Source organism: Equus asinus, chromosome 30 (assembly GCF_041296235.1).
Source record: "Equus asinus isolate D_3611 breed Donkey chromosome 30, EquAss-T2T_v2, whole genome shotgun sequence".
NCBI lineage: Eukaryota > Metazoa > Chordata > Mammalia > Perissodactyla > Equidae > Equus > Equus asinus.
The window spans coordinates 8081219-8094398 of NC_091819.1; the positions used below are offsets into that span (position 1 = coordinate 8081219).

Genomic DNA, 13180 nt, shown 5'->3' on the forward strand with positions numbered 1-13180 from the left:
ACCCATGGGATTGATCTCTAATTCTCCTCCTGGTCATCAACCCAATAATTATAGTCAAGTCGCAACATAACCTGGCCGGCAAAGTGCTGGACCAGCCAAAGAAAGGAAAGGGTCTTTACTCCATAAGGGCTGCAGGACTTAGCCACACGATTACTCTTCCATATGCCCCACACCACTGCACCTAATTTTCCTCTAATTCTCTTTTGTGTGTAGTCTAGACCATTGACGCACTGCTCCCCCGGTCCCAGCCCTCCCCATGAGAGCTTGTGCCATCTGATGGTGCCACCTATTCCACCTCCTTGTAGTGGTTATATATGGAGTGTCTCATTGAGGTCCCCTCAGTCCCAGAGGATTTAAGCTTCTGGGCTCCACACTATTCTCTCCAACACTATTTTGGTCCTAATTCTTGGCAAGTTCAACATCCACAAAGATGATCCTTGCAATACCCCATCATTTCAGTTCCTTGACCCTCCTCTCCTCCGAGGATCCTGTTGTTTACTCTTCCCCACCCACTCATCATATGTTCCTACCCTAGAGGTTACCGGTACCAAAAGCAAACTGTATCCCCTCTACATCAACCAGAGGGGCAGAACCACGATAAGATGGATAGATAGAACAGAATCGGGACCCCATGACTCACTGTCTGTAAGGCTGTTATCTTCATGTCCGATGCCAGAACTTGAGGTCCACATGGCAGTTGAAAAAGGAAGCTGGATATAAAGTGGAGAAAAGCAAAGACTAGTTAGAAGCTACGTCAGTCTCACACAGCCTCCAACCTTGATGAAGTGGGCATCCCACAGGAGATGCTGCTGCCCTTCCTCAGGGAGCTAAAAACGTACTTGGCCCAGGGATTGGAGAAGCTGAAGGAGTATCCAGGGGTGGTGAAGTGGCAGGTTTGGCTGCTGCCTCACAGCAATGAGACAGGTCAAAAAATAGGCAACAACGGGTGTGAGTTATGAAAGCGCCCGCCCCAACCTTTTGAGTGTAAAAACAAAATGGCTGCTTCACTTCCACCTTCCCTAAATAGAAGCATACCAGAAGGCAATCTGGGAGAGGTGGTTCAGCTGGGCAGATTGGCTCACGGCAGAACTATCATCCCCTCCATAGTTTTAATTTCAAGTATAGCACTCTCTGGCCACCAGCTCTTGTCTTTCCAGCTCATTCCCTCTACTACTTTTCCAACAGTTCATTGACCAAAAGAGTCCAACAATCCATTGACCCTACAAGGTCTCTCGCAGTCACCATAGCCTCAGGATCCTCTGTACCCATTGTATTATTGAATCATTCCCTTGCATAAACCCACACTTCACTTTCCTCTCCCTCCTTTCCTCATGCTCACCTGCCAAAACGCCACTCCAACCTGGGTAAATCCAACTGCGCTTACTCATTGCCTGCACAGGTGGAAGGTTACTGGAGACAATACAACCATTCTGACTGGCCTTACTTTAAACTACTTTAAGTTCATTCAGCTGAGATGAATTCCTATCGGTCTCCATCAGCCCTGCTGTATTTCCCTAAGACGCTCACACATATACCATCTCAAACCATCTCCATTTCATGCTTTTCTTCAAACTCCAGACATCCTCCCCTTTCCACACTCAGCTCGTGACCTTGTTCCTATTTGTGTCTGTTATCTATGGCTGGAAAATAAAACCCACTAAAAGGTAGAGGCTTAAAACAAAAACCATTATTTAACTCACTATGCTATGACTTGGTAATTCGGGCTGGGCCTACCTGCTCTCGTCTGGGTTCACCCACAGGTCTGGGCCTCTATTGAGATGTTTGGGAAGGCAGAGACAGCTGGGGCCTCTCTCCACCTGGATTTTCTTTCTCCATCAGGATTCCCAGCATGAGAGGCCTCGGGTTGGAGCTTTTACAACATCACTTCTGGGGCCTTCTATTGGACAGAGCAAATCACAGGTCCAGCTTAAAGGGCTGTGGAAATAGACTTCACTTCTTGATGAGAGGACAGTTTGTGGCTCTATTTACAATGTTTCATTATTCGTGAAAATGCCAATGTATCACAAGTAGAGGTAGAAGGCAAAAGAAACACCATATCCATATTTTTTACCTATTTTATTGACGTTATATAAATACAGATTTTGAATACTTATTCAATATTTGTGGTATTGTTTTTCACTTTAAATATTGATTGAATCACATACTAAATGTTTTCTGGTAGGGGTCAGCATACTATGGCCTAAAGGCCAATTACAGACTGTAAATAAAATTTTTGTAAATGAAGTTTTATTGGAACTCAGCCATGTTCATTCATTTATGTATGTCTATGGCTGAGTTCACAATACAACAGTAGAGTTGCGTAGTTCCAACAGAGATTGTATGGCCCACAAAGCCTAAAACATTTATTATCTGGCCTTTTACATTAAAAAATTGCCAATTGCTGCTTGATGGCGTCATCTTTCCATCTCTGAAGTAAGCCCATTGATTCTATAGAATTCTAACAGACATAATGTCCATTACTCAAATCCCATAGGTTTATGCGAAAAGCTGCCTTAACAGAGCCACATCTTATAGATGCAAACTTTGATAATCTAAGAAATTTCTTTGGTAGGTCTTTCAGATTCTGCCACATACAGTGAAATATTTATTTCCTGTAATGAACCAAAAGTCTCCTGCAAAGAACACTTAGCACGGCCACGTCTTCAAATACCCCTGAACCGAAGTGATGCATGAGACTATCTTTCACTTTATCTGTAGCATCAAACCATTGATCCAGCATGGAAGGGTAACACAACACGGCTCTTGAGCACTACCGTACTTCAGAGTCATCCAAGGAAGTTACCAAAGGGCCGATTCTCAGGTCCCCTCCCTCAGAGATTGTGATTTAGTAAATTTGAAGAATGGCCCAGAAACCTGCATTGTTAGCAAGCACTGCATTGATTTTGATGCTGACGGTCTAGACACGTCACTTTGAAAAACTCTGAACTAATTAGGATGAGGAATCAGAAATAAATGGGGCTTAGCTAACCATTGCTTTACTCCTTTATTTTCTAGAAAAAAAAATGCAGTAGCCCCATAGGTTACCAGGTAAATAATTAGCAACATATCATCTCCTTAGAATTCTTCCTAGGATTTGACAGAAAGTCATTGATGGGAACTTTCCATTCTATTCCAAAAGATTACTTTGCTCCCTCCCTTATGTTCTTCCTGACTATCCTGATTATATCTTTATTTTACCAGCATTTTAAAATAATCAAAACTATTGTATCTTACTTGGCATTCCAGAAGGGATGCCTCTATTTTCCCCCTCTTTCTCTAGAACTCTATTCAGTACCATTTGCTGAGATTTTTCTTAAGAAAGACATGTAATGGGGGCCAGCCCCGTGGCTGAGTGGTGAAGTTCACGCGCTCTGCTTCAGTGGCCTGGGGTTCACAGGTTCAGATCCTGGGCCCAGACCTAGCACCGCTCATGAAGCAATGCTGAGGCGGCATCCCACATGCCACAACTAAAAAATATACAACTATGTACTGGGGGGCTTTGGAGAGAAGAAGGAAAAATAAAATCTTTAAAAAGAAAAAAAGAAAAGACGTAATGTAATGGAAAGAGAACTGAAATTAAAAGACCTAAATGTGACTCATCTAATATACGTGTGCAATCTCAAAGCAAAATTCTCACTTGTAACACGAAGGGATTATTCAACTACTCTTTGCTATACCTTCCAAATTTGACAATCTGTGATCTTCTGCTCTTTACATTTATGCCAAGGCTTTTAAGATCAGTTTCAAGTGTTTACATGTAATACTCATTTGGGGAATAAAAGTGGATTTAAAAATTTCTATGGCCACAAATATTGTACCTACCTTTAGGAGGCACCTATATAAAAATACAGGAAACTGTACTTTAAATCTACACTCAGAGGAGGAAATGGTATTCTTTTTTCCTTTTCAATCTATGAATGCATGGAAAGTTACATTTCATTAAAATTTCAATTTTATGTGACTATATCATTGGATTGTTGCTAGTGAAATTTGTTGATAGTTTAGCCCATCGGTTCACCTATGAATAACTGCGATGTCTTAGCTGGATGAAATCTCATTCCGTGTCGACCATTGGGTCACTCCCATAAATAACGCTCAGGCAGAGCGGTGTGAAGGAAAATGAAGAATTTTGTGCAGTCCTTTTGAGAGCACAGATCTGGAAACACCCAAAATTGTTCTCCTTTTTTATTATTTTGCATTTATGTAGCACCTTAAATGTAGCTTAAGTCCCATAAAAATGAGAGGCATTGAATGGATGCCTGAGAGAAGCCTGTAGAACAGGGCTCAGAATGGGGCATGGAAGAAAAATAATGCTCCTGTGATTATGATTTTATAAACAAAGTCAATGGCTCCTTTTTTCCTTTTCCTCCCCTCTTTTTCTTTTTTTTTTTGAGGAAGATTAGCCCTGATCTAACATCTGCCACCAATCCTCCTCTTTTTTGCTGAGGAAGACTGGCCCTGAGCTAACGTCCGTGCCCATCTTCTTCTACTTTCTACGTGGGACGCCTGCCACAGCATGGCTTGCCAAGCAGTGCATAGGTCCACACCCGGGATCCAAACCAGTGAAGCCCGGGCTGCTGAAGCAGAACGTGCAAACTTAATGGCTGCACCACCGGGCCGGCCCCCCCAAAGTCAATGGCTTTTTGTTGTTGTTTTTATCCTATTTGGGTACCCATGTGCACATATGCAACAATAAATCCAGTGATTTCCAGCAAAGGCAGCAAATACATGTCAAAGAGACAAAGGAAATGATGGGCTCTTGAAAGCAGGGACGAATATCACCCACTCAGACGCCATGGCTTTCTGATCAGATGTCCCCGAGCAAATATAACAATAGCAGCAGAAAGAGTAGTAGCTTCAATTCATATACTGCGTTTTAGGTACTAGGTACTATCCTAAGTATTTTACACACGTTAGTTCATGTAATTTTATGAAACACAAAATCCCTGTGAGGAAGAATTACATCCCAGTTTAGCGATGAGGAAACTCAGTGTTGGAGGTTAAGACTTCTGGTCGCAATCACACTGTTAGAAAGAGGCGGGGCCCAAGAGCAGATCTGGGGGTGACCTCATCTCTATCATCTCCACTCAGGAAGGTCATGATGTCCTTCGTCTTTTAGGGGGTTCGCTCCTCATCTTTCCCACCCTCTAACCCAAGATCACACCTTCTCCAGAGGCCCAGTGCCTTATTTCTGAACTGTTTCTGTTAAGGACCCTTCAAATTCCTTAGCACACAGTAGGTGCTTAACAAACGGTTCTTCTTTTCCTTTCCTCCCCACTACCAATAATTACTCTTCCGTCACGGTGCAGATCTCTGCTGTCTAAAGTGGAAGCTGCATGGCTGATAAAACACTCCCGGTAAAAATTGAATGATGAAAACCGATATTAACGTGTGATCTTGGTACGTTTGCATTTTAACGTGAACTCCTGAAAACACAATACTCAGTGTAAAAGGATTCATTTCAGAGTCTGCGACAGGCCAATGGTAGAGAGATCTGGGGGTCAGAAGATCTTCTTAGGGTAACCTATCATCCCAGCTTGCCTGGAATGACGGGTTTCCCAGGACACGGGACTCTCGGTGCTGAAACTGGACTGCCCCAGCCAAGGCAGGGTCACCTTATCCTCACTCCTCTGAAATAACCCAACACTATTCCCTTAGCATTAATCCACTAGTGCGGAAAAGTTGTACATCGTTTTATCAACCCAAACAGATATACCTAAACATTAGCTGAGGAGAAACTTCGAGAACAGTGGAAGACGGTATAAGTGTGTGAAGCAGAAACGAAAGTATATAACTCAGAAACATGCTTTGAATATCACTAATTAAATTTCTTCTTGAAGTACTCAAGGGCACCCTGGCTATAATCATGGGAATTCTGTATAATTACATTACACAGTGATTTACAGTTTCTTTTTCTTCCCCCTTGGGTTGATTTCTATGGAATTTGACTTATTCAAATATTTAAAATTTGTTTCATATATATAAACTTACTTAAAACTGAATTACCAGTATCACATGTGTCCATAGGCATCCTTGCTTTCTTATAACATAAGGAGCTAATGAGACCACAGTGGTTATTTATTTACTTTGACCTAAATATTTGGTGAATCGTATTTCAAGATAAACTATGATACTGAAGCATTGTTTGTAATTTCAGATGTGAGAAACTGGTCCAGGGCTTCTCCACGAGATAGCTACCCTTAAGACGTTATAATATCTGTGTTCTCTGTCTCCTAGAAATTGCTTTCACACATTATATACCAATGAAAATGGGAAATACGGGGCTGGCCCCGTGGCCGAGTGGTTAAGTTCGCGCGCTCCGCTGCAGGCGGCCCAGTGTTTCGTTGGTTCGAATCCTGGGCGCGGACATGGCACTGCTCATCAGACCACGCTGAGGCAGCGTCCCACATGCCACAACTAGAAGAACCCACAACGAAGAATACACAACTATGTACCAGGGGGCTTTGGGGAGAAAAAGGAAAAAATAAAATCTTTAAAAAAAAAAAAAAAAAAGAAGCAGCAGAAAAATTATCCTTAAAAAAAAAAAAAAAAGAAAATGGGAAATACAACGAATTTCAAAAAAATACAACGAATTTTCAAAGACAAAGACAAAAACAGTGCAATTTTTGTCTGAACTTTCTTGAACTGCTTTCTCAGGAAAACATAGCATTTAATGGCATTTAAAACATGGTTTTTTACAGACCTAAGTTGCAGGCATAACAAAAGACAAGCAACGTGCTGAGGAAATTTAATGTCCAACTTAAATAATAAAATATCTATACATATTCTAATGTCTTTCCTACAAAAAGATTTGCAATTTCTACGCTTTTTCAAGTCTGTGAGACTTTTTCCTGTCTGATGCTAGTTAGGCAAACATAGAGAGGACAGAGAGGGAGAAATAAATAATTTAGTATTTATTAACATATTCTTTTTTGTAGCTAAATGATATTGCACCATTGTTCCCAGTTCATCCTGGACCAGGACGTGAGGAAGTGCGGGTTAGGATGGTGGGGGGAAGGTGAGTGGGGGTGAGGAAGTGAAGGGAAGGTGCAAAATTTTTCAGTCACTTTTGATCATTTCAGTCATTTGATCATATGTTTCCATCTCTTCCTCACCACCACCACCCCCAATAAAATACTTCAAATCATAAACACTGCCAAGGTGGGACTAGGCCATCAACACTAAGAGTAAATAATGAGCTGGGGAAGTGAGTTAAAGCATAATAGTATGGAATTTCTTTTCACTAATATTTCTCTCTATATCTTTTTTTTTTGGTGAGGAAGATTAGCCCTCAGCTAACATCTGTGCCCATCTTCCTCTGTTTTGTATGCAGGACACTGCCACAGCATTTCCTGACGAGTGATGTGTAGGTCCACACCCAGGATCTGAACCCACAAACCTCAGGCTGCCGAAGCAGAGTGTGCAAACTTCATTACACCACCAGGATGGCCCCTCTCTATATCTTTATTTGAGAAAATATAGTTTTTGTAGCAAATTAAATTTTCATCACTATGTACTAAATGTTATTTATTAGATTTTCAGTGAGTAATTAGGGTTTTTAATTAAACAATAAAGCATCAAAAATTAAATGTACGTACTTTCCATTTGAAGTTGACAGAATGGGAGCAAAGGGCAAATGATATCAAGAACCTCTTTTTGATTATTCTATTGAGATCATATTGGCTTCTCACACTTTGTAGATTTCAAGCGTACATTATTATTTTTCAGCTTCTGTATAGTCTGCCTCACGTTCACCACCAATAGTCTCGTTTTTAATCCATCACCAGCTACGTGTGCACCTTTACCCTTTTTGCCCTCTCCTTACTCCCCCTCTGTTAACCACTAATCTGTTCTTATCTATGTGTTTGTTTATCTTCCACATATGAGTGAAATCATACAGCATTTGTCTTTCTCTGTCAGACTTATTTCACGTAGCATGATACCCTCTAGGTCCATCCATGTTGTCACAAACGGCACGATTTTGTCTTTTTTGTGGCTGAGTAGTATTCCATTGTATATATATTCATTTTATATATATACCACATCTTCTTTATCCATTTATCCACTGGTGCAGCCACTATGGAGAACAGTATGGAGTTTCCTCAGAGAATTAAGAATAGATCTACCACACGATCCAGCTATCCCACTGCTGGGTATTTATCCAAAGAACTTGAAAACACAAAGGCATAAAGATATCTGCACCCCTGTGTTCATTGCAGCCTTATTCACAATAACCAAGACTTGGAAGCAACCTAGGTGCCCATCAAGGGACGAATGGATAAAGAAGATGTGGTACTTATACACAATGGACTACTACTCAGCCATAAGAAATGATGAAATCCAGCCAGTTGTGACAACATGGATGGACCTCGAGGGTATTATGCTGAGTGAAATAAGTCAGAGGGAGAAAGTCAAATACCGTATGATCTCACTCATAAGTACAAGATAAAAACAACAACAAACAATCACATAGCAACAGAGGTTGGATTGGTGGTTACCAGAGGGGAGGGGGAGGGATGATTAGGCGCATGTGTGTAGTGATGGGTTGTAATTAGTCTTTGGGTGGTGAACATGATGTAATCTACACAGAATTCAAAATATATTACGATGTACATCTGAAGAAAAATAAGTAAAGAAATAAATAAATTACCCAGTCATCCGTTGATGGGCACTTGGGTTGCTTCCAAGTCTTGGCTATTGTGGATAATGCTGCAATGAACATAGGGATGTGTATCTTTTTGAATTAGTGATTTCATGTTATTTGGATAAATAGCCAGTAGAGGAATAGCTAGATCATATGGTATTCTTATTTTTAATTTTTTGAGGAATCTCCATACTGTTTTCCAAAGTGGCTGCACCAGTTTGCATTCCCACCAGCAGTGTATGAGGAATAATCTTCTTTTTTTTGTCAAAGGCGCTTCTTCCCTACTTTTGATCAGTTGGCATACATTATTCCCCCATTCTGTGCTCAGAGATTGAAGTAATGTGGAAGGAGGAAAATGAAGTGTGAGTTAGAGAACTAGTAATAGCTTACACTTATTGAGTCCATATGCCAGGCACTCTCCTAAATGCTTTACATGTATTAACGCACGTTAATGCCTACCTTATTAAGGATTCACTCCATAAAGAAAATATTATTATTATCCCCATGTTACGGATAAGGATATGAAGGCCACAGAGCTTGAGTGACAACTCAGGATGACATATCTAACAAATAGAGGAACTGGGTTTTCAACACAGACATCCTAGTTCCAGATTCTGTGCTCTTGACCACTCCCATCTCTCTAAGAAAAGAAGCTGGCTCTTCACACATACAATATCAAATTAAGTAGTGGAAAAAGGCAGTGGACGAATGAGCGATCCAAAACTACATGCACCAACGTGGATGAACCTCACAGACACAACATCGAGTACAAGCAGCCAGACAGAAGAGTGCATTCTGGATTACTCCATTTATATTAAACAACAAAAAGCAAGCAAAGCAAATCTGTGCTGTTGGCAGTTCAGATGGTGGGCACCCTTGGGAGTGAGGGGTAGTAACTGGAAGGAAATTGGAGGAGGGTTTCTAGCTGTGGTTCAGTCTGGGTTTTGTCCTGGGTGTCGATTACATGGTGTGATAATTTGAGAAAATGCATCCAGCTGTGCACTTATGATACGCACCCCTTTTTGTACATATATTTCAATAAAAGATTTGAAAGAGGGGGGCATAGGAACTTTGGGGTCACTTCAAAGAAAGCAGGACACAGCCCTCTCCTCATTCTTATTAACGCTCTCCTGTCCCATTCTAAGGCAGGGATCCCAAAGTGTCATATCCTCATTGTATCTTTTCCTACCTTTCTTTCTCTTTTTGCTCTTTAATGCTCTCTTGTCAAAAAACTAAAAGGAGGGAAAGCTGTTTCTAGTTTCCTCCACTAAATAGTAATTTGAATATCCAGGCGCAATTTATTTGGGAGGAAGGGTTACAGATGAAAGTTAAGAATGATGAAATTTCTGAACCATCAATAACTGAGGGAGTTGTCAGTGACTAAACAGCTTTGTCCCAGACATGGAGACTGATGAGTAAACTTGCCTCAACCTCCCTGCAAGACTCAGTCTACCGTGATTAGTGCTGCCCCATCCCTGACAGGAAGGGGAAGAGAGGGGAGATGGGGTTGGAGACTGGGCTTTTCGGAATTAGGAAGAAGAAGAAAAACCTGGAATTCACATTCTGAAAGCTTAAAAAAATGTATAGAAACCTTGATATCTGATTTTCATGGCTTGAAAACTCTCAGAACACTGGTCTCATGCAGGATACATATTTCTCGAAACTGCCATATGAGTCTTTAGAGCCTGAGACACCCAATAATGAGAAAAATAAGGAAGAAAACACACCACATTCTCAGAGATTGTTTCTAACAGGAAGCCAGTTTTGACAACCCTTCCACCTGCTTTATATCATTAAACTGAAGGAGACTATGAATAGGAAGGGGGTAGAGGAGAGACATTGCTAATAAAATATTTAAGAACATTAGGAAGAGCCATATCAGGCTTTTAGTTTACCCAGAAAAAGCATCTTCCTAACGTATCAGTCAACCAAGATTTACTGTATTAATGAAATCACCTTCAGATTATAAAGGTAGAAAAAAAATGCACAGAATGCAGACATAACCTATTTTTAAAATCTAGAAAGGACAAAATGTTCTAGAAGAAAGATAATGCTAAGCATCTTGCTCTTTGTGGCTGCTCTATTTACTCTGACCTCATCATTCACAGATAATTGGTACTGAATACCAATATCTGCAAATGATCTAGGAGCCATATCCTAATGGGGCAGGGAGGTCCACATAATGTGATATAAGATTTACTACCCCTTGAAACAAACAAACAAGTAGGGATGACTACCTAGTTAAACTCTGAACTACCACCTCCCCCGCAATTATCGTCGCCATAGGAGATGAATGATTGATTGCAGGCGACGGAATTTACCATCTTTCAAATGTGCATTTTCCTCTTGAACACTGAAATAATGATGGTCCCAGAGAGCCATGCAGATTGCCCAATCTATCAGCATTTTTCGCTGTGTTTGACTTTCACTCCTCTGCATTTGATTGCCTCTGAAATAATGGCAGCAGAATTGAAAATGCTCCTTATATTCCCAAGATGATTTTCATTTGTGATAGATAGGCCAATGCGATTTTCCCTATTACACTAACCAGAGAAGAACACCCCCGTACATTAGGGGGCTCAGTCAATACAGGGGAGGGGATTCCATTGGGTCCACGAGCCCACTCAAAGAGAGGGAAGCAGGGACAAAATGCAGCTAAGCAAGCAATGTTTTCATCTACACATTCTTAGAAAGTGACCGGACAGCCTAAAAGTATATTTCATTCTAATTCTGGGGCCTATTTCCTACATAGTAAAAACGAGATCAAGCACAAATCCTAGGCAGTGGTTTTGTACTAATGTAAAGTGATATGAGAAGCTGGAATCATCTGTCATTTCAGTACATTTGAGTTATCTCTGTCTAACTCTGGCTTCTCTACAATAAGCTTCTCTCTCCCCTCCCCTTCCCCTCTCCCACTCACCAAACCAGTCGGTTTTGAACAAAGAGAAACTGTTTTCCTTATGGCGTTTACCATTTATCACTGAGTGGGGAGTGGTCTGCGGAGGAAAATTCTTAAGAGTTTTGCGAAAAAATGTGAGCTGTCAGCCTCGCTGATGCGCATAAAATCACTCCTCAATCTCAACTATTTTGCTTTTGTTTATGGGTTATTTTAAATAGGGAAATAACAAGAAGGGAAAACATTTTAAAAGCCCAACCCCAGGCATCTTTCACTTTCTATTTTGTTACTTTCCTTTTTTGGCAAGGAAAACTTAATTATGTAAAGGAGTGACAGCTCACCAAGATCTTTCACTGATCCACAGCACAGACAAGCAATTTGGAGGAAGGTAAATATTCAGTGAAGATGCGCTAATCGCTACCCCAGAAAGAGCCAAGTAGAAAGATTCTTTGCATTGTGGATGAGGCTGTCACTTGCAGAGTTTTGCAAACACTCCAAAAGGCAGAGGCTTGGGGAAAAATAACTCTCAAAGGTGAAGATGCAAAATTTACACGCTTTCATAAATTATACCATGATGATAAAGGTGTTATAATACTCTTAGAAATTAAGGGAGAGGCTATTCTTATAATTTCAGAAGAAAATGCTTAGGAAACAGATCTTAGGTGAGATGGAATCTCTACAAATTAAACTATTCTGCTGGAAAATATCTGAGCATATACAATACAACATTCTTTGGAAATAATAATTAATGCATTCTAAGAGCATTTCTAACTAAGGCTAGAAATAATTTTTCCCATTTTTGATCCATCTCTTGACAAATACAGTCCCAGGTTGGTACCTAAGTGCACAATCCCTTACTTCATTACATTATACTTGGAACACAAATCATTATTAGAAAAACTTCCTAACCTTGAAATTCAATGTGACAAATAAAAATGGCATGCAATAGGATATATTGCAGTATATGAGGCCATTTTGTGTAAACCTAGTTAGGCCTCACTGTGTTTTTCCAAAAGGGGCTGACACGGCCATTGAGCATGCATTGTATATCTGCTTTAAGCATTTCCTATGTCCCAAAGAAAAGAACAAATGGCCTTACGATAAAGGTGCAACTTCCCCCCAATATTGGCATTTCCTTAAGGATAAGCATCTCTCCCTAGGCTAGGAACTGATTGCTGTGCTCACCTGTGACCACCCAGCTCCAGACAACAGAGCTGCCACCCTGCTGTGTCCACCGAGACAGCAGACCTACCTGCTGTGTCCATCAATCGCTGCGCCGACAGAGCAATCTCGTGACTATTGTAAAAGGGACATTTCAATCCTATGTGAAACATCCTGTTTGGGGGTATATAACCACTCTGTGCACCCCACTTCTTTGGTGCCCTGCCTTCCTTGGGGAAGGAATGCCCCAGGCTATATGGTCCTCACATTTGGCTCAGAATCAACTCACTCCAGTTTTCATTTATAGATTGGTTATGAATTATGTGCATCAACAAATGTGTTCTGTTTGGCTAATTTCATAGTTTTCAGAAAATGCAACCACACTTAAACTTAAAATAAAAGTATAAAATCTAAAAGCTGAATCAAAGTATGATGAAGATTATAATAATGTAAATAATATATGAATGAATAAGTAAGAT

At 40.6% G+C, this 13180-nt stretch overlaps 1 long non-coding RNA gene across 1 annotated transcript in view; it reads right to left on the reverse strand.

The window, feature by feature from the left end:
* Positions 1-1765: 1765 nt before the first annotated feature.
* The window catches only part of LOC139042589 (uncharacterized), a 37641-nt gene continuing 26226 nt past the window's right edge, over positions 1766-13180 (reverse strand). The window contains exon 4 of the long non-coding RNA XR_011499493.1: positions 1766-1897. This is a non-coding gene — a long non-coding RNA (uncharacterized lncRNA). The remainder of the gene's footprint in view (positions 1898-13180) is intronic.